The 23,129-nt window shown below is 50.4% G+C and overlaps 1 protein-coding gene across 8 annotated transcripts in view; it reads left to right on the top strand.

Annotated features, from left to right (window-relative positions):
- Positions 1–23,129, top strand: part of CWC22 (CWC22 spliceosome associated protein) — a 466,526-nt gene that overhangs the window by 16,970 nt on the left and 426,427 nt on the right. For 2 of the 8 annotated variants that reach the window (XM_086956214.1, XM_086956219.1), the window contains exon 2: positions 5,436–5,515. The exons of the other annotated variants lie outside the window; for them this stretch is intronic. The gene's annotated coding sequence lies outside the window, so the exon portion shown is untranslated. The remainder of the gene's footprint in view (positions 1–5,435; positions 5,516–23,129) is intronic. 8 annotated transcript variants of the gene reach the window in all.

Here is a 23,129-nt window from a genome sequence, read left to right as displayed (position 1 = left end):
CTATGTTAAAGCCTGTAGTTGGTTATTTTGTTACATGGAATCTCACAGACCCCTATAGGAGTCAAGTATTTTTCTGTAGGGTGCCCTCGCTGACAATTCTGTGGAAGGGGCAGGTGGGTATGCACTGGGAGAATCCCTGTAGGTCCACTTAGTAGGGGTTCTACGATGTTTTGCCAATTATAATTTTGCACATATTTCTAATCTTATGACCTTATGCCAATGGTTGCCTTGTGGCAAAGCGTATATTAAAAGCAGTAGGCCAGAGTTGATTACATCAACAAGTTAGTATCAAGTTGGGAAATGTTAAGTTAAATGCTATATGTCGGATCTGTTTATCATGATAATTTTTGATTGCTACCTTGTTGGAAAGCGTCTGTGTAAAGCAGTAGGCCTAAACTGGTTAATTAAACAATCCAATAACATAGGCCTGTTGGTCTATTGAGAAAAGCTACTTCCAGTGTCCTAGATCTGATATGTGTATTATGAAAGGTTATGGCAAAGGGAGTAAGCCACGTTTACTTTTTTGGAAAGCATATGTTAAAATCCATCTGATCTTTAAGAGTGGATTGATATATTGTGTATTACAGCATGAAAAGGGGTATTTTGTCACATGAAATCTTAGTGATTACTGTAGTAAGACATTTTGTGTTGTTTTCCCCCTATGACGGACCAAAGGTGTAGAATATTTTTACTGTGATAATTCATTTTTAGTCCCTTTAAGAGGGGTTTTATACTACATATTTTGAATGTTATGACTGCATATCTGATGCTTGCTTTGTGGGAAAGTTAAGGCACAGCGGGACTGAGTTTATTTTTTAATGTATCAGGTCAATGATAGAGGTTATAGGCCTGATTGGTTCATTGGGAAACGTTAAATGAGACCCCATATTCCTGATCTATTCACTATGAAAAGCTACGACAAAGGCAGTAGGCCTGACTTGTTTATTATGCGAGTTTATGGTAAAGCCATTAGGCTTTTGGGGGTAAATTATCATTACACTCTGCTGAAGCCTGTAGACAAGTATTTTTTTTTGTTGCGTGGAGTTTCATAGATTAATATAATAGCCAGTATGTTAGTGCTGGTTACCCTCTCTGACAAGCCCTGGGAGTAGGAGAATTGCAAATGTGTAATTTTATGACTGTGCCGGATTACTGCCTTTGTAATTGTATGACTGTATGCGTGATGACTTCCTTGTGGGAAAGTTGGCCTGAGTTTGTTTTTTGTGTGCCCAAACTCTGTAGGCTTAATTGGTTTATTTGGGGAAAATGTGTCATGCCAGAGGTCATAGGTTTTTATTATGAAAATCTATTACCAAGGCAATAAACCTTACTTATTTATTGTTAAGACAATATTGTAATAGTAATAGGCCTTTAAGGGACAATTATTAATACACGATGGGAAAGCCGGTATACAGGTATTTTGTTTTTTTCAATCTCACAGCTTACCATGGGAGGAAAGGGTTTTGGCGTTTTGTTATTCCTCTGACAAACCCCCATGCTAAATGATTTGTAGTGTGAGAATCCTTGGTATGCCCACAAGGGTTGTATATAACTTTGCCAACTGTAGTTTTGTACATATTTATTTTATTCATGTATGGATGGTGGGTGCCTTGTAGCAAAACGTATGCTTAATACAATAGAGCAGCCTTGATTTTGTCAAACCAATGAGAAAAGCTACATGTTAATTAAACAGTTACGTCAGATGTCTTGTGTGATCTATTTATTATGAAGAGCTATGACCATAGCAGTAGTGCTGATTTATTTATGGTGAAAAATATGTGTTAAAGACAGGGTTTTAAGAACCGTAGTAGACAGGAATTTGTCTGCTACCCCCTCGGGCTAAACCTGGGGGTAGAAGATTTGTATTTGAGAATCCTTGTAAGGTCTTTTAAGAAGGATTGTATATTTTTTCGTCTACTCCATTTACACTCATGTGTGTAATTAGTATGCTTAGCATTTAGCAATGTGTGTGTTAAAGTACTTTTTAGGTCTTGCCTGGCGTTAGCACTGAGCATGCGCTGCTCTCGCCATGCGAGTGCTTCTTGGAATCAATACGGTTCTAGAAGTAGTGTGTCTGCTCCGCCTGCAATTGTCATTGGCAGGCGTCTGTTTTCATCACTAATTATTCTGAACATGCTTTGTTGATTGCACTGGAGGGTTTTTAGTCCCTCCTGATTGCCACCCTGTCCGCATTATGCCTCGCCCACCGGGGTTGGATTGTGTACTGGTGGCATGATATGTCTCCTTTGTTTACTCGTGAGAGGACTTTTTTTTCCCAATTAAGGGCTTTCGCAATAGAGGTGCGTGTTTATTTTTGAATCGCGCTCCATGCTATGAGTTTTACAATCGCGTAACAATTAAGCTTTTGTGGATGAGGGCTCTGAATAAAAGGTAAGCTTTAGTTGATTATGCTTTTGTGATTAGATTATTTATGGCTTTTTTTGGTGATATCGGTTATGCTATTAAGTGCCGTCTCTTGCATGTGGGATGCATTTTGTTTATTCTACGCTTCTTGTTGCTATATCTTGCCTGTTTGATGTTTTTTCTTCATTTGATGCTACTTTGTTACTATACGCTTGAGGTGCAGTTGATATTTTCTTTATCTAAAGAATGCGCAAATGTGCACACGCCGCTGCTGACACGCCGCTGCTGAGCACTTTGCTGATGAGCACTTTGCTGATGACACACCACTGCCGACACACCACTGCTGTGTGCCTCACTGCTGACACGCACCACTGCTGCTGACACGCACCACTGCTGCTGACACGCACCACTGCTGCTGGCACGCACCACTGCTGCTGGCACGCACCACTGCTGCTGGCACGCACCACTGCTGGCACGCACCACTGCTGCTTGCACACCACTGCTGTGCACTTTACTGCTGACACGCCGCTGCTGATCACTTTGCTGATGACACACCACTGCGGGCACACCACTGCTGTGTGCCTCACTGCTGACTCGCACCACTGCTGCTGACACGCACCACTGCTGCTGACACGCACCACTGCTGCTGACGCGCACCACTGCTGCTGACGCGCACCACTGCTGCTGACGCGCACCACTGCTGCTGACGCGCACCACTGCTGCTGACACGCACCACTGCTGCTGACACGCACCACTGCTGCTGACACGCACCACTGCTGTGCAATTTATTGCTGACACGCCGCTGCTGACATGCCACTTCTGAGCACTTTGCTGCTGACACGCCACTGCTGACATGCCACTGCTGTGTGCCATACTGCTGACACACCACTGCTGTGTGCCTCACTGCTGACAAGCCACTGCTGTGTGCCTCACTGCTGACACGCCACTGCTGTGTGCCTCACTGCTGACACGCCACTGCTGTGTGCCTCACTGCTGACACGCCACTGCTGTGTGCCTCACTGCTGACACGCCACTGCTGTGTGCCTCACTGCTGACACGCCGCTGCTGTGTGCCTCACTGCTGACACGCCGCTGCTGTGTGCCTCACTGCTGACACGCCGCTGCTGACACGCCGCTGCTGACACGCCGCTGCTGACACGCCGCTGCTGACACGCCGCTGCTGACACGCCGCTGCTGAGCACTTTGCTGATGACACACCACTGCTGACACACCACTGCTGTATGCCTCACTGCTGACACGCACCACTGCTGCTGACACGCACCATTGCTGCTGACACGCACCATTGCTGCTGACACGCACCACTGCTTCTGGCACGCACCACTGCTGCTGGCACGCACCACTGCTGCTGGCACGCACCACTGCTGCTGGCACGCACCACTGCTGCTGGCACGCACCACTGCTGCTGGCACGCACCACTGCTGCTTGCACACCACTGCTGTGCACTTTACTGCTGACACGCTGCTGCTGAGCACTTTGCTGATGACACACCACTGCGGGCACACCACTGCTGTGTGCCTCACTGCTGACATGCACCACGGCTGCTGACACGCACCACTGCTGTGCAATTTACTGCTGACACGCCGCTGCTGACATGCCACTTCTGAGCACTTTGCTGATGACACGCCACTGCTGACACACCACTGCTGACACACCACTGCTGACACGCCACTGCTGACACGCCACTGCTGACATGCCACTGCTGTGTGCCATACTGCTGACACGCCACTGCTGTGTGCCATACTGCTGACACGCCACTGCTGTGTGCCATACTGCTGACACGCCACTGCTGTGTGCCATACTGCTGACACGCCACTGCTGTGTGCCTCACTGCTGACACTCCACTGCTGTGTGCCTCACTGCTGACACGCCACTGCTGTGTGCCTCACTGCTGACACGCCACTGCTGTGTGCCTCACTGCTGACACGCCACTGCTGTGTGCCTCACTGCTGACACGCCACTGCTGTGTGCCTCACTGCTGACACGCCACTGCTGTGTGCCTCACTGCTGACACGCCACTGCTGTGTGCCTCACTGCTGACACGCCACTGCTGTGTGCCTCACTGCTGACACGCCACTGCTGTGTGCCTCACTGCTGACACGCCACTGCTGTGTGCCTCACTGCTGACACGCCACTGCTGTGTGCCTCACTGCTGACACGCCACTGCTGTGTGCCTCACTGCTGACACGCCACTGCTGTGTGCCTCACTGCTGCCGACACGCCTCACTGCTGCCGACACGCCTCACTGCTGCCGACACGCCACTGGTGCATTTCACTGCTGACACCCCACTGCTGTGCGCCCCAGTGATGAAGGCAGAATTGAATGCCGCCAAATTTGGAAGAGGTGGGCATGCACAGTACAGACCTACGTCATCTGAAGGAGTCAGGGCAAGGAGGAGGGTGCAAGAAGCTGACCGCACAGCTCCAATAGGAGGAACATTAGACAGGTGCATGAAAGACAAGGAAAGAAATCCATTTGATCCCAAAGCAGAGTCACTCGGGTGGGGGATAAGAAGGTGGGTGCAACTAAAAGAAGTGGAGTAGGAGGAGGCAAGAGCTCTTATGTAAAGAAACAACTAGCTCCGTAGAGCAGATGGACGACACGGGATGCTACCGGGTGGACGAGGCTTTACAGAGCAGATTAAGGCTGCTCGGCCCTCACTAAAGATGCAGGTGCAGGTAGAAGGGATGTTTGGCAAGGATTGTAGGGGGAGAGGACATGGGAGAGTTACACGAATAGAACAAGCATTGAAAATGCAATAGGTCTCGCCTTTCATTAAGTTTAAGCCATTTGCTTTGCTAATGGTATTGTATAGCAAAGCAAATGGCTTTAACTTAATGAAAGGCGAGACCTATTGCATTTTTAATGCTTGTTAAGATTTTCCCGGACAGCTCCAGCTGGCTGCAAGGCTATTGCACAACTGACAAGAGCCCCAGGATTTTTTCCCCTACAAATTAAGCACTGGCTTCAGTGTGCCAAGACTGGTCCACCAGTCACTTTAGTTGACTATTTTCACTTTTATAGGCCACCTTTTTTCTTTCTTTTTTTGTCAGCACTCTGCAGCTTCCTGGACGATGCTACTGTTAATTCCACTGCATACCTCATGACCGCATGACCACTGCTTCTGAACCTGGTAACCATCTTGATGGTTATTGCCTGTAGTGTATCAATCATTTACCTTTCCAAAATGACCATCACAGTTGGAAGCAACATTTCAGCCATCGTTGATTGTTACAACAATTAATCACTTTGCAGATTACCATTCTAAAATGACCATTCACTACTATGTTTCATTTTTTATTTATTCATAATTCCCAGCTCGATCTCGTCCAGTTTATGCATTACTGTTAGAAGGGGCCATCCCAGGGGGGCACAGAAGACTTCTTCCGACCACCCCATGACCCACCTCTCCTAGGAACGTTGCGAACACTGGCGGGAGACCCTTCAGGGGAAGAGGCTAGTATCTAGGATCGCACGCGCTGAGATCTTACCATCGACAAAGGGACACCACACGGTAGATTACTGGAGAACAGGTTCTTTATCCAACAGAAGTATTTGGATCTTTATGATCGACACGTGGTCAAATATCTACATTCGGATCAAGAGTTCACAAAGTCTCGGTTGCAAGGGTTTGGGTAGCGGAACAGTCTTGTTATGTAGGGTCACTGCGGAGCGTATCCGGCGCACAGCTCTCAATCCTCGAGCCGGGGGATAGGGTAAGGTCAAGGGTCCAGCCGTACCAGAATACTCTCCGAGCCGCGACCAAGTCAGCAGGCCTCGAGCAGGAATGAACGGAGGGTCCTTCGGTCTTTGGGGAGCCGCGATCCAATCAGCAGGGCTCTAGTCGAGACGTTCAGGTGTTTCTTCAGGGTTCAAGGGATCCGTGACCACGTCAGCAGGGCTGAGATGGTTACAGGCGGATGTTCGTCTCTGCTAAGCTTGAGCCGCGACGATGTCAGCAGGGCTCTCCAAGATTCCAAAGTTCAGATAGCGTTCTTCTTCGATGATCGTCGAGCCGCGACCAGGTCAGCAGGGCTCTCTTCATCCAGGATTCAACTGCCTGAGAGTTCCAGAGCACCCCTTGTTATAGTCCTGTTTCCCTTTGAAGTCCAGAGCCCTCGCAGGCTGTAGTCTGGAGACTGGGTTCTGCTTGTCTGGGTTTCCTGCCACCGGGCCCTTTTATCCTTCGAAGTTGGGTCTGGGGGGATTCCAGACACCCAGCAGGGAGTGGGGCCAGCCCTCAGGGAGGCCGGAGGGGCGATCGAAACCCAGTCTTCCGAGTGGGGACGCCAGAGGTGTGAACGAAACTGCTCCTCCCTATCGCGCTCACTGGAAGTCCTCTACCCCCCAGCCGAGCATGGCGTGTCTAGGGCGTAGGCTTCGCTGGGGCCGGGGTCGGCCATTTTAGGGACGGGGGAATGGTTACCAGAGGCCTTCGGGTGTGATGGGGTGTAGAGGCGTCCGGCACCTGGAGACCGGCTAATAAAGGCCACAGGCTGATCTAGGCCTTTGTCATTGAGCTGGGATCGGACTGCTCCAATGGCATGCTCGGAAGGGTCGGTTTGGACCACAAACTCTCGAGAGTAGTCAGGGGCCTGGAGCACGGGGGAGGTGCACATATCGGTCTTTAAGGCTTCAAATGCCTCTTGGCAGGAGGGGGTCCAATGCACTTTCTTCGGCTGTCTTTTAGAGGTCAGTTCTGTGAGGGGGACCACTAGGCTGCCATACCCTTTGATGAACCTCCGGTAGTAACCAGTGAGCCCTAGGAAGGCCCTGACCTCGGTCTGAGTCGTGGGGGGTTCCCAGGCCAGAATGGCGTCGATCTTGGGTTGGAGGGGGGGCTACCTGCCCGCTCCCGACTTGGTGCCCCTGGTAGACCACCAAGCCTTGTCCAATTTGGCACTTGCTGGCTTTGACTGTGAGACCCGCCTGGCGCAGGGCCATCAATACCTTCCGGAGGTGCCTGAGGTCTTCGGTCCAGTGAGAGCTGAACACTGTGATATCGTCCAGGTACGTGGCGCTGAATTCTTCCAGCCCGTCCAGGACCCGGTTAACCCGTCTTTGGAAGGTGGCCGGGGCATTTTTCATCCCAAAGGGCATCACCCGGAAGCATAGTGTCCATCCGGGGTAGGAAAGGCAGACCGCTCCTTGGCTCCCTCGTGAGCGCAATTTGTCAGTATCCGCAGGTCAGGTCGAAGGTGCTGAGGTAGTAAGCAGACCCGAGGCGGTCAATGAGCTCATCTGCGCGGGGAATAGGTTGAGCGTCGGCTCGAGTGACCGCATTGAGCCCCCGGTAGTTCACGCAGAACCTCAGTTCGGGGGGCGGCTGCCTTTTGGACCAGTACCACAGGGCTGGCCCAAGGGCTGTCCGAAGACTCGACCACCCCCAAGGCTAGCATCTTAGAGACCTCGGCCTGGATGCAGGTCCAGACTCTGTCAGGGACGCGGTGGGCTCTGTGTCGTACCGGCAGGCTGTCCCCCGTGTCCACATCGTGGACGCAACAGTCGGTGACCCTGGGGACGAGGGAGAAGAGGTCTGAGAATTGCCCCAATAGCTGGCGGCAGTCTATGCGTTGCTGTGGAGTGAGGGAGAAGGGGAGGCTCACTCCCTCTGCGGAGCCATCTTTCTCCTTAGCACACAGGAGGTCAGGGAGAGGCTCCGTGTCCTCCTCCGCCCCCATCGTCTGTGGCTAGGAGCAAACTCAACTCCGTCCGCACGAAGTGAGGCTTGAGGCGGTTCACGTGGAGGACCCGGAGGGGGTTCCGGGGGCACTGAACGTCAACTAAATAGGTGACTTGGCTCTTTCGCTCCACTATTTTGAATAGCCTAGTCCATTTGTCTTGGAGGGGGCAAGGTTTCACCGGGGCCATCACCCATACCTGCTGGCCCGGTTGGAACTCGACCAGAGTGGCATTCTGGTCATACCAGCGTTTAATTTCATCCTGGCTCGCCTCGAGGTTGGCCTCTGTGAGCTCTCTGAACTTCCTAGTCTGGTTCCGGAGGGTCAGGATGTATCGAAACACATCTGGGGGCGGGTCTCGGGGCGCCGCCTCCCAGCCCTTCTTGACCAGGCTGAGGGGTCCCCGGACGGGGTGTCCGTAGAGCACTTTGAAAGGGCTGAACCCCAAGGACTTCTGGGGGACTTCCCTGTAGGCGAACAGGAGGCAGGGTAGGAGGATGTCCCACTTGCACCGTAGGGGCTCTTCGAGGCCCATGATCTTCCCCTTGAGAGTCTGGTTAAATCGCTCAACCAGGCCATTCCCTTGGGGGTGGTACGGGGTGGTGAATTTGTATGTCACTCCACATTGTTGCCACAAGGACATCATGTACTTTGAAATGAAGTTGGTGCCGCGGTCGCTCACGACCTCTCGGGGAAAACCCACTCAGGAGAATATCCCCATCAATACCCGCCCCACCACATGGGCCGTCACAATTCGGAGGGGAATGGCCTCGGGGTATCTGGTGGCATGGTCCTCCAGGACTAAGATAAATCGGTGACCCTGGGCGGTCATGAGATCCAGAGGTCCCACAATGTCGATCCCCACTCGTTCAAAGGGGGTACTGGCGATGGGGAAGGGTTGGAGGGGGGCTTTGCGCTTCCCTCCGCTCTTCCCGCTAGCCTGGCACGTTGGGCAAGACTTACAGGGGAGCCTCCATGCTGGCTCGCATTCTTGGCCAATAGAAATGGGTGACCAATCGGTGATAGGTTTTTTCCTGACCCAAGTGTCCCGCCAAGGGTACGTCATGGGCCAGGCCCAGGGAGATGTCTCGGAATCGTAGGGGTACTACCAGCCCCCGGGCTGACCCTAGTTCGGCAGACTTCTGCTCACTGTACAGGAGGTCGTTTTCCTAGTAGACCCAATGGGTTCCGACTGGTCGCACGCAGCTTGAGCGGCGGCCTGTTGCCAAGGTCCGACGAGGTAAGGGCAGGTAGCTTGTTCCTGGTAGAACTCCTCCTGGGAGGGGCCCCCCTTGTGGCACCACTGAGCCAACTCGGGCAGGTCGGCTAACTCGGTGACAGGTTCGAGGTCAGGGTATAGGGGGCCGTTTGCGACGGGCTCTCCTCCCATGGGGAGATCGCGGGGCTCGGGTAGCCCGCCCCTGTTCTCGTCGAGTGGGGTCTGGCATAGGGTTTCTGGCTCGACTCCCCCGAGGGGGGCAGTCAGGCAGACATGAACCGAGTGGTGGCGCACACCCATTCGGGTAGGCCCAGCATTCCTAGGTGGGCCTTCCTTTCTACCTGCGCCCACAGGGAGCTTTCCAGATCGTTGCCCAGTAAACAGTCCACGGGCATGGAGGGTCGGACGGCCACTTGCAACGTCCCAGCAATTCCCCCTCATTCGGAGAAAATAATGGGGCAAAAGACGTGGGGTAATATCTGGTCCTCGGTGACCAGGTGACAGCGGACAGCCGTGACACTCGCCCCGGTGTCGCGAAGGGCCCCTACTCGATGTATATTGACAGTCTCCCACTGCTGGTATTTTTTGGTGTTGGCTGTCAGGGGGGCTCCAGGGATCATTTCTCGGTCTCCTAGGGAGACCAGGGACATAGCTGCAGACTCCCACTCTTCTGTATCCTCAATCTCCTCTCCTAGGGCCACGGTGGCCATCTGTCGGGCTGGGGGCCCGTAGTCGCGGACCTTTGGTACATGGGACACTGGGGGTCACTGGCGTAGTGGCCGGTCTGTTGGCATTTGTTACATGTGATGTTGACTCTGGGCCCTTGCCTACCTGGAGGGCCTGTGCTGGCCGGGGGAGGAGATGGAAAGTTCGGGGGTTGGTTTCTTGGGGGGGCTACACTGGGGACCTGACTGGAATTCCCTCGGTCTTCCTTGCCCCCCCCCCCCTCTCTGGCAGGGAGGTCCCTGGTTGTTCGGCCGTAGTCTCCCATGGGGCCCCAGGGGACCCGGGTGTTCACCCAGTGATCTGCTTCGACGGCTAGTTTTCGAGTGTCTGTTAGTTTGCTGCGTAGGAGATGCTGGCGTAATTCTATAAAACATTTTTGGACAGGTGTTCCCAAGCTATTAAGTCGAACAACTCTTCGAATGTGGTGACCTTGCTGCCCTTGATCCATCCTTCCAAGGCCCTGCTGTAAAAGTTCACATACTCTACCCACGTGGTGCCAGGAATTTTTTTGCCGTCTCGGAATCTTTGCCTGCACATCTCGGGGGTGAGCCCATATCTGGCTAGTAGGGCCTCTTTCATGTGGCTGTAGGAGTTCAGTACTGTGGATGGCAGGTCGAGTAGGGTGTCTCTTCCCTCACTCAGGAACCGACCCCACAACCCAGCCCCCCAATCCTTCTGTGGGACTCGGTGGGAGGTCATAGCTACCTCATAGGCTTTAAACCATTGCTGGATGTCGTTGTTGTAGTACTCTTTCACCAGATCCTTAGGGATGTGGACTTTAGGTTCCACCAGGGGAGGGGTCTCTCGGTGCCTTGAGCTCGATCTCTTTGAGGCTGCGTTCATGCTCCAGTTGAAGTTTCTTCCCTTTGTGTTCTCGTTGGAGCTTCTTTTCTTCCAACTCTCCTTGCAAGCGTAATGGTTCCACGGCTAACTTTTTTTCCGCTAATTTAAGTTCTCCTTCTATTTTGAGCCTTGCTAGCTCTAGCTCGTGGCTTCGGCTTCTTTCTCGGTCCTTCAGTTCTTCTGGGGACAGGCCCCCCTCTGACGCGTTGCTTCGTACTGGGGTGCCACTGCTTTCCCCTGGAGGATTTCGGGTTCGTTTGGCCGCTCCACCTCTCCGCCGTCTCCTTCTGTTTGGAGGAGGGGGGCTCTGGACTCCACCCAAGCCTTCAAGGCTTTTGGGAAATCTTCCTTGGTGCTCATCCCAGTGGTAGCGATTTTAAAGTCCGTACAGAACTGCTTTAGGTCTCTGAGTGTACTCTTCCAACCGGTCCTCTTGGAACGTAGGACTTGCATTGGTTCCAGTGGGACTCCTGGTGGTTCTTTCTTCCGTCTTTTTCGGTCTTCATCAGGTAGTGTCAGCCGCTCACTGTACGATCTGTAGATGTCGGCTCGGATCTCGTCGCTTGACACCAAAGTTAAAATGGGCGATCCCAGGGGGGCACAGAAGACGTCTTCCGGCCACCCTGTGACCCACATCTCCTAGGAACGTTGCCGAGCACTGGCGGGCGACCCTTCGGGGGAAGAGGCTAGTATCTAGGATCGCACGCGCTGAGATCTCACCACTCGACAAAGGGACACCACACAGTAGATTACTGGTGAACAGGTTCTTTATCCAACAGAAGTATTTGGATCGTTATGATCGATACGTGGTCAAATATTTACATTCGGATCAAGAGTTCACTAAGTCTCGGTTGCAAGGGTGTGGGTAGCGGGACAGTCTTGTTATGTAGGGTCAATGCGTAGCGTATCCGGCGCACAGCTCTCAATCCTCGAGCCGGGGGATACGGTAAGGTCAAGGGTCCAGCCGAACCAGAATACTCTCCGAGCCGTGACCAAGTCAGCAATGCTCGAGCAGGAATGAATGGAGGGTCCTTCGGTCTTTGGGGAGCCGCGATCCAATCAGCAGGTCTCTAGTCGAGATGTTCAGGTGTTTCTTCAGGGTTCAAGGGAGCCGCGACCACGTCAGCAGGGCTCAGATGGTTATAGGTGGATGTTCGTCTCTGCCAAGCTTGAGCCGCGACGATGTCAGCAGGGCTCGCCAAGATTCCAAAGTTCAGGAAGCGTTCTTCTTCGATGATTGTCGAGCCGGGACCAGGTCAGCAGGGCTCTCTTCGTGCAGGATTCAACTGCCTGCGAGTTCCAGAGCATCCCTTGTATAGTCCTGTTTCCCTTTGAAGTCCGGAGCCCTCGCAGGTAGGGGTCTGGAGCCTGGGTGCTGCTTGTCGGGGTTTCCTGCCACCCAGCCCTTTTATCCTTTGAAGTTGGGTCCGGGGGGATTGCAGACACCCAGCAGGGCGTGGGGCCAGCCCTCAGGGAGGCCGGAGGGGCGATCGAACCCCAGTCTTCCGAGTGGGGACGCCAGAGGTGTGAACGAAACTGCTCCTCCCTATCGTGCTCACGGGAAGTCCTCTACTCACCAGCCGTGCATGGCGTGTCTAGGGCCTAGGCTTCGCTGGGGCCGGGGACGGCCATTTTAGGGACGGGGGAATGGTTACCGGAGGCCTTCGGGTGTGATGGGGTGTAGGGGCGTCCGGCACCGGGAGGATAGATGGCGGGTATGGGGGAAACTCGTCCTTTCTGTGGGGTCATGGAGGGAGTGGATCGAACAGGGGTTGTTACGACCAGGGGTTTTGGGCGGTGCACGGGTTATTGTCGGGGCGCTATAGGTCAGGGAGGGCCAAGCCACGAGGCCAGGTCCAACAATTACCATTTGTCGTCTTTCTACTATTCTTCTTTTAATTAATCTTCCCTATGCTTGTTGAGTTGTGGTATATTGTGGACAGCTGATTGGATGAATTAGCTGGTTAGTGGTTGAATGAATGCACAAATTTACGGATAAATTACAGAGTTTGTTTTGATGAGGTTTTGAGTTTCTGAGCTTTCCAATATCCGAAGAGGCTCTTTCAGTTATGAACCATGCATATTGAAATTGCAAAGGATTATTTAACTAGGCAGAGAGGCTGATAATGACATTTTAGTGCCACGACCTGGAGGAATAAGACAACTCCTTGAACTCCAGAAGTTGTACTGCATGTTTCTGCATGTACTGAAGGAACATTTTGTTAGGGTTAGCAATAGCGATATTGCCTATTTAGGTCTCGTAGAACCAACGTTCATATGTTGTTCTGGAAGAGTGAAGTAGGGCTTTCAAAAAAGCTCCCAAAGTCTGCAGATCGGACACAGTGCATGTGCGCCGGGCGCGCGCACCATTTGTCCGCCTGCAGGCTTTGGGAGCAATTTCGCGGCCGCTTTGATGTTCTCAGTGAGCCGCGCGGCCACTGAGAACATCAAAGCGGCTGCTAAACGCTCACCATTTGTCACTCCCTCCCTTCCTGCTGGCATTCTCCCCTCCCTTCTCGCCCATTAAGCTGTACTCTCACTGTTACTGCTATCCTCGTATTGTCCTGGTGAAGCTGACACACATCTACAAAACTGACCATCCTTCTACCTCACCACAAACTTATTTGCCTCTACATTTCCTGCTATTTATACGGGGCATTCAGAGTCTGTGTAACAAAATGTTGTCATTATTTCGGGCAAAGCACCCGTGCTTGTTGTTTATTTTCAAATTTTCTCTGGATTTCGGAATCCAAAAAGTTGTTTCAATCTCTTGCAATATTACAATCAAATCCACATCCCACCGTTAACAACATTTTTGAAAGTTGTTTCATTAACTTTTTTTTGGAAGATATTTTCTCACATACTCCATTTTGTGTGTTGCATTCGAACCCTGAAATAGGAAGTGATGTTTAAGGAGGACAGGAAGTGCGATTTGCAAATCTAGTACACAAGTAAAATTGCAAAGTTAATGAAGAAGGAGGTGTGAGGTGAAGAGAGCAGAGTGTGCGACGTATGCACATGTGAGAGAGAGAAGAAAAGGCTGCATGTTTTCCATAGGCTCTTATGCTAACACTTTTTTTAAGCAACTAATTATGGGCCCGATGTAGGTGGCCAATACCGGTCGGAAACGGCCGAATTCGGCCGTTTCCGACCGGTATTTGGCCTTTTGAGATGGTGGGGACCTTTTTTTGTCCGATTCGGTATTTTACCAATTCGAGTTTTAAAATTCGGGATGTAGGTGGGACTACTTTCAGTCCCACAGGCCCTTCAGATTCGGTATTTTAACACCCAATCCAATTGGGTGTTAAAATACCGAATCCAGGTGTGCATGCACATGTGTGCATGCACACCTATGCCATGTGACAGACAGACATGCCCTTAGGGCATGTCTGTGTGCCACATGGCACACAAGCCAGTATTGGGAGTGCTAGAGGGTGTCAAAGTGACACCCCCTGCACCCTTGCAGAAATCGGTAATTACCGAATCGGTAAATACCGATTCGGTAATGCACATTGATTGCTATGGGCTTCAAGGCCCATAGGAATCAATGGGGGATACCGATTCTGAAAAACCCACATCTCCCCCTCTCCAATTTACCACTTCTTAAATACCGAATCGGTATGATTCGGTATTTAAGAAATGGTAAATTGGAGTTTACCTACATCGGGCCCTATGTCCTACAGATTCATCATGGTGATGCCACAGAATGAATCAGCATTTCTCAGGTCAATCTTTAGTTGTTGGTTCCAATCTTGTAATGTGAAAATTCTTCACTTCAGCTGCGTGCCTGACATCAGTATAAAATACTTCCTTGCTGCAATTTCGCTTTGCTCCCATCCCTGTTGCCTGCCCCTGATTCTCAACAGCCCACTCCAAATCGCCCAAAAGAAAAGGAAGGAAACCAAAGTATCATTTAGGCACCCCAGAGCAGAATGCTTGCTCTCTTTAACGCTGCTGCATCTTGTATTGTTTCAAAATAAAATACAATTTGCATGAAGGGCATAAAACGGAATAAATAAATGCCACAAATAAATAAATACAAAAAAATAACAAGTTCTGAGAGGTAATAAGTGGAACAAAATTCATACATAAAATAATAAGGTTGGCAAATTTCATGAAGATGTAAATAGTAAAGACGGATCAAAGTCTGGGTTCGTGGAATAAACACTCTTGTGAAACTTCTGGAGTGACCCTGAAACTGCTTGGCGTGCTATAATTTTAAAGGCATTTTACCGTTTATACTTGAATACATATTCATATATCCACATAAACATATAACCCCTGCGGACAGATTCCGCAAAATTAAAAATCAGTAGTTTAAACATACACAAAATTCTGCCTCCAGTAGTGCACTGCAATATGCTTTGTACGCAGCTGCCCTAACAACCGTTTTTTTTTATGGGCCGAGGCTCCCCAAGGAATCCATACTGCTAATTTAAAAGGGGCTGAATGTGGGCGACATGTACTTTATCTAATAGAGACAGAAAGGAGCGAGCTCAACTCGCAGAATAAGTAACGCCATTGTCTCATCTCCAGGCCACTTAGGCGTGTTTTGTCGTTTTACATATTGAGAGGGGAGAAGTGTGGCTCAATGATTAGAGTGACAGACCCTGATGCAGAGGTCTAGCCCGGGACCAGGGTTCAATTCCCCGCCTCGGCAGGTCTTGGGCTCAAAATTCCACGGACCTGATAATTCTCGCCTCGGTGCCTATTCCAATCATGGAGTCCCACTCTGCAACTCTGGGCAATAGCTTGCTTAATCTCCACAACGGCCCCCACAACGCTAAGGATGCCTGGCCTCCACCTTGGGGGTGCCCAGGAGTGGACGCCCCACAGGGAAAGCCAGGATGGGTTCCACAGTGGTATTCGTACAAGAGCCTTGAGACCCTTACGGGTGAGTAGTGCGCTATACAAGTATCCATTTACAATTTACAGGGGCCCCGTATGCTATCGGCGTCTCCACCGCCTTTGTCTGGACGCTGCTGAGGCCACGTGCCCCATTGGGAGACCGCCTTATCTGTACAGCAACTGGTAACTCCCTCCTCTGGAGGCACGTACGTGAGCTGCGTGCATGCACGCCTCCGCAACGCGTAATTACAGGCCACGCACCGGAAGCAGGGAAAATACTAGGAAAGGCGGCCTCGTGTCTCGAGGAATCTGCAACTCCCCAGCCGCCAATTTAAATAAACACCACAACATCACAATGAGAAAGATAAACTGTTGCATGGAATTACGTTATCTTCGCTCGCTGGCTTCTCAACAGTCTAAACGCCTTAATGTAATAATTTTACGTTTTCCAAGCCATTACATTTCGTAATGTCCTAAATAATTTATACTATACATTCCGACCTTCTAACAAAAAGATCGTGTGTTTCATTTCAATGGAACCCATACATCATAATGACAAAACCTAAGTCACAGATTTGGCCCGTATGGCTTATATGCTTACCCTATTAAAAGGTGTAACGGCCTACAAATAATGCATAATTCTGTATCCAACATTTTTACGGAGCATTTGTGTCAATAACTTGTTTTAAATTCAAATACTATTGCAAAACAACAGGGAAAAAACTGTTGGCTGTTTAATTCGATTTTTACGACCGTAACACAAAATGGACGCTGAGAGAAAGATAAAGCGTTCAGTCATGCTGGTACTTATTTGAGGATTAAAGGTTTTCTTGCATTTCAGTAACCCAACATAGGGGCACATTAAGATGTCATCAGAGTTGCCTCCAACTGGATGCCGCAAGGAGCCCTGCTAGGGGCTCCCAAACTCGCTTTTCGAGAGGCTTTCCATGTCACAAAACCAGGCATGGAAAGCCTGTCGTAAATGGAGCATTGTAATTCAGACAGCAGAAACGCCATTGTTTGGGATTAAGTTCCGGTTCCGATTGGCCAACTCCCTTCGGATGTCAGTCCAGTTTCAATTTCGAACGCCTAAATTCAAGTCAGGCGGTCGGAAAGCCTCCGACCGCACTTTCCGCCCTGCATCGAAATAGGCCCCTTTGTATATGCGGGTTCCATCTGGAATCCAGTGCATGTTTATGCTTATGCTTCTACTTTTGACCACAGTGCTGTGGCATGCCCCTCAGTTCGGATCCAGCCATATGCAAATTAGGCTTGAACCTGCTCTAATAGGAACATTCCAGCCAAACTCGCGAGGCCAGGTCCACCCTTAATCCGAATGCAACCAACCCATGACCGGTTTCACTTGCACCTGGACGAGATCTTAATTTGTTTTAAAAGAAAGAAACAAAAACAAGGCGCAGAGGCCCAATCAGCATCCGCGCTGCCGAATTATAGGTTTCCGAATACCATGAATATTTATTTTTGATTTCACCTCATGCCTCTTTCCAACACCACTCTATACTTCCTCTCTTTATCTTGCAGGTTCTTTTTCCTTCCTGTTGTTTTCCTTGTCTTTAATATCTTTCCCTTCATTCTTTCTCTCTTTTCTGCCTTTCTTTCTTGCTCCGAGTCAAAAGTATGAGCGTGAAAAAGAAGTGCCATAGCCTACAGATGAGTAACAAGAACATAACATTAATTATCAGTGATCTTCATTGGTTTTCAGTGAAGTTCAATTCAAGGTCGCTGTTTGGCATGTAAAAAACAACAGTCTCTTAAAGCGGAATACTGGGTGGTTTACTTATACCCTTCAGTCCTCAAGGCATCATCTACTCCCTACACCTGGGATTCTTCGCCGAAGAATCCCAGGTGTAGGGAGTAGGCTTGGACTGGCTTAAAAGGTAATTTGCAATTCCCGAAGGTCTGTTCTCATAGGTTAGTGTGTGGGTCAGGTTTTTGGATGTGTGTGTGACTGTTTTATGGTCTGGCGGGTTGTTTTTTTTCACTGTTGATTTCTGTGTTCAAAAAAGTGCCTTCATTTGCAAATGCGAGACATTTTTAGCTATCTTATTAGGTAATGGGGGCCACTTTTATTTTGTCGTCTGGGGTAAGCAACATTGCATTGACCCTAGGTTTTTTCACTGCACAAATCGTTTTACTAGCCAGTCTCACCGAAACCACATGCGGACCACAGTAATGCAGCAAAGTGTGGTAACAATCTAATTCTGGTAATTTTACGGACTGCAGTTCCGGGTCACCTCAGGATGAGGATCATAATTTTTTTCTCCTCCACATTCTAGCATTTACCACCGTTTATAAAAAAAAAAAAATCCAAAGGTAAACTTTCACAAAAAGCTCTGTAAACATTTGCCACTGAGTAAAGAAAAACTGAAAAAGTTTCAGAGAAAATGTTTGCATACATATTCCAGCTGAGCTTGATTACAGCAACATTTCTTTTGCAATGCACAGAAAACTTTGAACAGAAGAAGGTACACTGGGTACCTTAGCAATCTTTGTGAATGTAGAAAATTAAGGAACTTTGCTGGCTGGGCAGAAACAAACTTTGCACCCATCTATGCAGCAGTCACTGCTTCGGTTTACAATTAGCTTCCTCTGAGATTTACTGCCCGGTTTCATTTTGTCATCATGGATGAAATGCCACCACTTGTCAGATCATGCTTTATGCAATACTGTGATACGGTGACGTTATCATGCGTTTAAAGCATAAGGTGCACGAAGTTTGAGAAAGCTGATGGTAGCACTGAAGTGGAGTTTCCCATCCTATACTGCCAGCCTGCTACGTGTGCGGTCTCCGGTGGTACCCCGATGTTGTGAGCCCCACATCACATATCCTCAGTGGCCTGCTCAGCTTGGGCGTGTACACATACCTGACTTGGGCACTCAGACCTTCGTTATATCATTATTTAACTGAATGCGTCCATCTGTGAATTACTGGCCAGGTGGTCTTGAGACACCCTTAACTTCAAGGGTGAAGCTAGCATTGCAAGTGTGGGGGCAAATCATATAAAATGCTCAGGTGGTGTGGGGCATGTGGGAGGCCTGGGTACCTACTATATGACAAATGACAAGAGGGAGGAACCACATTTCGACTCTGTAGAGGTACTAAGGGAATCAGGATAGTTAAATAAACTGCAAAGCATTAGCAAGCTTTGGGTTGACCACCTACTCTCTAAAATAATTTGGTCCACCTACTTAAAAAAATATTTTGATCCTCTATCTAGGTTTGCCTAGCTGTGTTGCAAAGAGATTGCAGACTACGCAGAGCGCTGCAGCTCGGCTTCTTTGGAATGCTCCGAAGCACCAATCTGTAAAAAGAGCCTTACCTGACTCTCAATTGAGCAGAGGGTCCAGCATAAGACTTTCTGCATCCTGCTTGATGAGAAAAGTTCAATTTTAATAAGACCCTTAGCCATTCCCTAGTCCCCTGGAAGGTACACAAATTGTCCTCAGCTCATCTACTGCCAGTCCCTAAGTTTAGCAGATCCCGTTGTGTTGGTCGTTCTTTCTCTTATCGGGCGATCCGGTTGTGTTGGTCGTTCTTTCTCTAATCGGGCGATCCCGTTTTGTTGGTTGTTCTTTCTCTTATCGGGCGATCCCGTTGTGTTGGTCGTTCTGACGCTCTCAGTAGCGGTCGCTCCCCACGCTCCCTGCGGTATCGTTGGGCTGCGCTCTTTGCTTTGCTTTGCGCATTTAAAAACTGCTGGCTGCTGTATGTTATAGCGCTGTACCTCACTTAAGCATTGTTGATTAATTTGTGCAGTCCCAGTTTGTAGCGCTCGCTGTGAAGCTTGGACCTTTGACTGTAATTTGTATTGCTCGTTTTGTGCAGTGATAATAGTAGCGCTCACATCACAGATTTGTTTATTTTTTCATCAATACCTGATTGTGCCGGTGCCACTGCCCACAGCGTATCCCTTCTTTGTGCCCCATCCTGTTCCGGTTTCACTTTTGCTGCCATTTTGTTGTTGTTGTGCCTCGGAGCCCGTCCTCTCCACCCCGCTCCCGCCTCCCAGCTGCTCCCTCCTTGCCCCTCCCCCCTCCACTATCCACTTATGACAGATGTTTTTGCGCGCAGCGGTCGCGCCCTATGCGCGCCGAAGGTGCGCCAAAGGAAAGCCCGTCTACGCCCGTCCGCGCCTGGACCGCGCCCAGCACCAGACCCCCTGGTCCTCGCAAATCCCACTTCTCCCGCATAACGTACGATGCCGCATCCCTCTTGGCACTCAACCCCGGCCGACTTCAAGACTGCTACCAAGCCGCCCATGGACACACCCACGACCCTTCACCTGCCACTCCTGCAAACTCGACTGCATCAAGACCCGCACTAAATCCACAGACTCCAATCATAGCTCCGACTCTAACCACCTTAAGTGCATCCTACTCAACACCCGCTCGGTCCATAGACACGCCATTGAACTTTGGAACCTACTCGACACCACATCGCCGGACGTCGCCTTCCTTACAGAAACCTGGATGAACGCCTCATCAGCTCCCGACATCGCCATAGCCATCCCGGACGGCTACAAGATCATCCGAAAGGACCGCACCATCCAAACAGGAGGAGGCATCGCCATCGTACATAAGAATTCCATCCGCATCACGACCAGCTCAGACGATAACCTCGCAGCCGCCGAACACCTTCACTTCCAGATCCACACCGACCCTAAAACCACACTCCGAGGCACCCTCATCTACAGACCACCAGGACCCCGCACTCAATTCAGCGAAGACATCACTGACTCATCAGCCCACACGCCCTCCCATCTGAGGACTACATTCTACTGGGAGACCTCAACTTCCACCTGGAAAAGAAAAATGACAGCAACACCACCACCCTTCTGGACAACTTGGCCAATCTCGGACTAATACAACTTGTTGATACCCCCACCCACTATGCCGGGCACACGCTCGACCCAATCTTCACCTCCAGCAAGCACATCTCCTTCAACCACACCACAGCTCTCCATTGGACGGACCACAGCTGCGTTCACTTCAACTACAAAAAGACCACGACCCACAACCTCCCACAACCAATTCCCCGAAGAAACTGGAATAAAATTACCACCGACCAGCTCTTCACTTCGCTTCACAAAAAAACCCTCCTGCCAAATCATCGGACCCAAACCAAGCTGCCACCAACCTCACACAATGGATCACCCACAGCGCCGACGAACTAGCACCCTTGAAAAACCATCAAATCAAGCAAAGTAACAAAAAAGCCCCCTGGTTCAACGATGACCTTAAGACATCCAAGAAGTTCTGTTGTACCCTCGAGAAAGCCTGGAGAAAAAACCCAACCAATGACAACCTGACCACCTTCAAGAACGCCACCCACAAACACCACCAACTGATCCAATCCACCAAGAAATCAGCATTCAAGGATCGACTTGACAACAACGCCCACAACAGCAAGGAACTATTCAACATCGTCAAAGAATTTACCAACCCCACCGCCGTCACCAACGACATCACCCCATCCCAAGACCTCTGCGACTCCCTAGCCTCTTTCTTCCACAACAAAATCGCCGACATACATAACAGCTTTGAAAACCAGTCCGGAGACCAGTCCACTCCACCCACCCCCAAACCAAATCTCCCCTCTAACAACCTTTGCGCCTGGGACGCAATCAACACTGAAGACACCATCCACTTGATGAACTCCATCCACTCAGGATCGCCTACCGACCCATATCCCCACCACATTTTCAACAAAGCAAAGTCCATCATCGCACCCCATCTCCGAGACGTCATCAACTGCTCCCTCAACTCCTCTACCTTCCCGGAAAGCTGGAAACACGACGAACTCAGCGCCCTTCTGAAGAAACCCACAGCAGACCCCACTGAACTTAAGAACTACCGTCCCATCTCGCTCCTCCCATTCCCTGCCAAAGTCATTGAGAAAGCCGTCAACAGTCAGCTCGCCGCCTTCCTCGAATCCAACAAATCCCTCAACCCCTCACAGTCCGGCTTCCGAGCCAAACACAGCACCGAAACCGCACTCATCGCAGCAACAGACGACATTCGAACACTACTGGACAACGGAGAAACAGTTGCCCTCATCCCACTTGACCTCTCCGCAGCCTTCGACACAGTCTGTCATAGCACGCTCATACAACGCCTCAGCAACGTCGGAATACAAGGAAAAGCATTGGACTGGATCATCTCGTTCCTCGCCGGAAGAACACAGAGAGTCCGCCTCCCCCCTTTTAGATCAGAAGCCACCGAAGTCATCTGCGGCGTACCTCAAGGATCATCACTCAGTCCCACCCTCTTCAACGTATACATGAGTCCCCTCGCGTCCATCGCGCACCAACATAACCTCAACATCACCTCCTACGCCGACGACACCCAGCTGATCCTCTCCCTCACCAAAGACCGAAACACCGCCAAAACCAACTTACACGAAGGAATGAAAGATGTTGCCGAGTGGATGAAGAACAGCCGTCTAAAACTGAACTCGGACACAACGGAAGTCCTTATCTTAGGCTCATCGCCCTCTGCTTGGGACGACTCATGGTGGCCACCGGCCCTGGGAATAGCACCCATACCAACGGACCACGCACGCAACCTGGGCTTCATCCTGGACTCCTCCCTCTCGATGACCAGACAAGTCAACACCGTTTCTTCATCATGCTTCAACATCCTACCCATGCTCAAAAAAATATTCCGCTGGATCCCCACCGAAACAAGAAAAACGGTCACCGACGCACTAGTCACAAGCCAACTGGATTACGGCAACACCCTTTACGCCGGAACCACAGCCAAACTACAGAAAAAACTCCAACGCATCCAAAACGCCTCAGCCAGACTCATACTAGACATCCTCCGCCAGGCTCACATTTCCGGTCACCTGAAAGACCTCCACTGGCTCCCCGTCAACAAGAGAATAACGTTCCGACTCCTCACCCACGCACACAAAGCCCTCCACGACCTAGGACCCGAATGCCTCAACACGCGCCTGTCCTTCTACACCCCCACCCACCAACTTTGTTTGTCCAATCAGGCCCTCGCCGCTATTCCGCGCATCAACAGATCCACCATGGGGGGAAGATCCTTCTCCTACTTAGCGGCCAAAACCTGGAATTCTCTCCTCACCCACCTCCGCCTTACACAGAACCACCTCTCCTTCAGAAAGCAACTTAAAACTTGGATATTCGATAAAAAAAGTACCCCCCCCCCCCCTCCCTCAAGCGCCTTGAGACCCTCTGGGTGAGTAGTGCGCTATACAAATTTCTGAACTTGAACTTGAACCTTATCGGGCGATCCCGTTGTGTTGGTCGGTTTTTCTCTTACCGGGCGATCCCGTTGTGTTGGATGTTCTTTCTCTTATCGGGCCCCCAAACTTTGGAACACTCTTCCTTTGCTCTCCAACCAGCTTACATTTCCTTTAGGCTCTGAAAATGTGGCTATAT

This window comes from Lissotriton vulgaris, chromosome 2_1 (assembly GCF_964263255.1).
Source record: "Lissotriton vulgaris chromosome 2_1, aLisVul1.2, whole genome shotgun sequence".
NCBI classification, from domain to species: domain Eukaryota; kingdom Metazoa; phylum Chordata; class Amphibia; order Caudata; family Salamandridae; genus Lissotriton; species Lissotriton vulgaris.
This window is presented reverse-complemented; position numbering and strand designations above follow the sequence as displayed.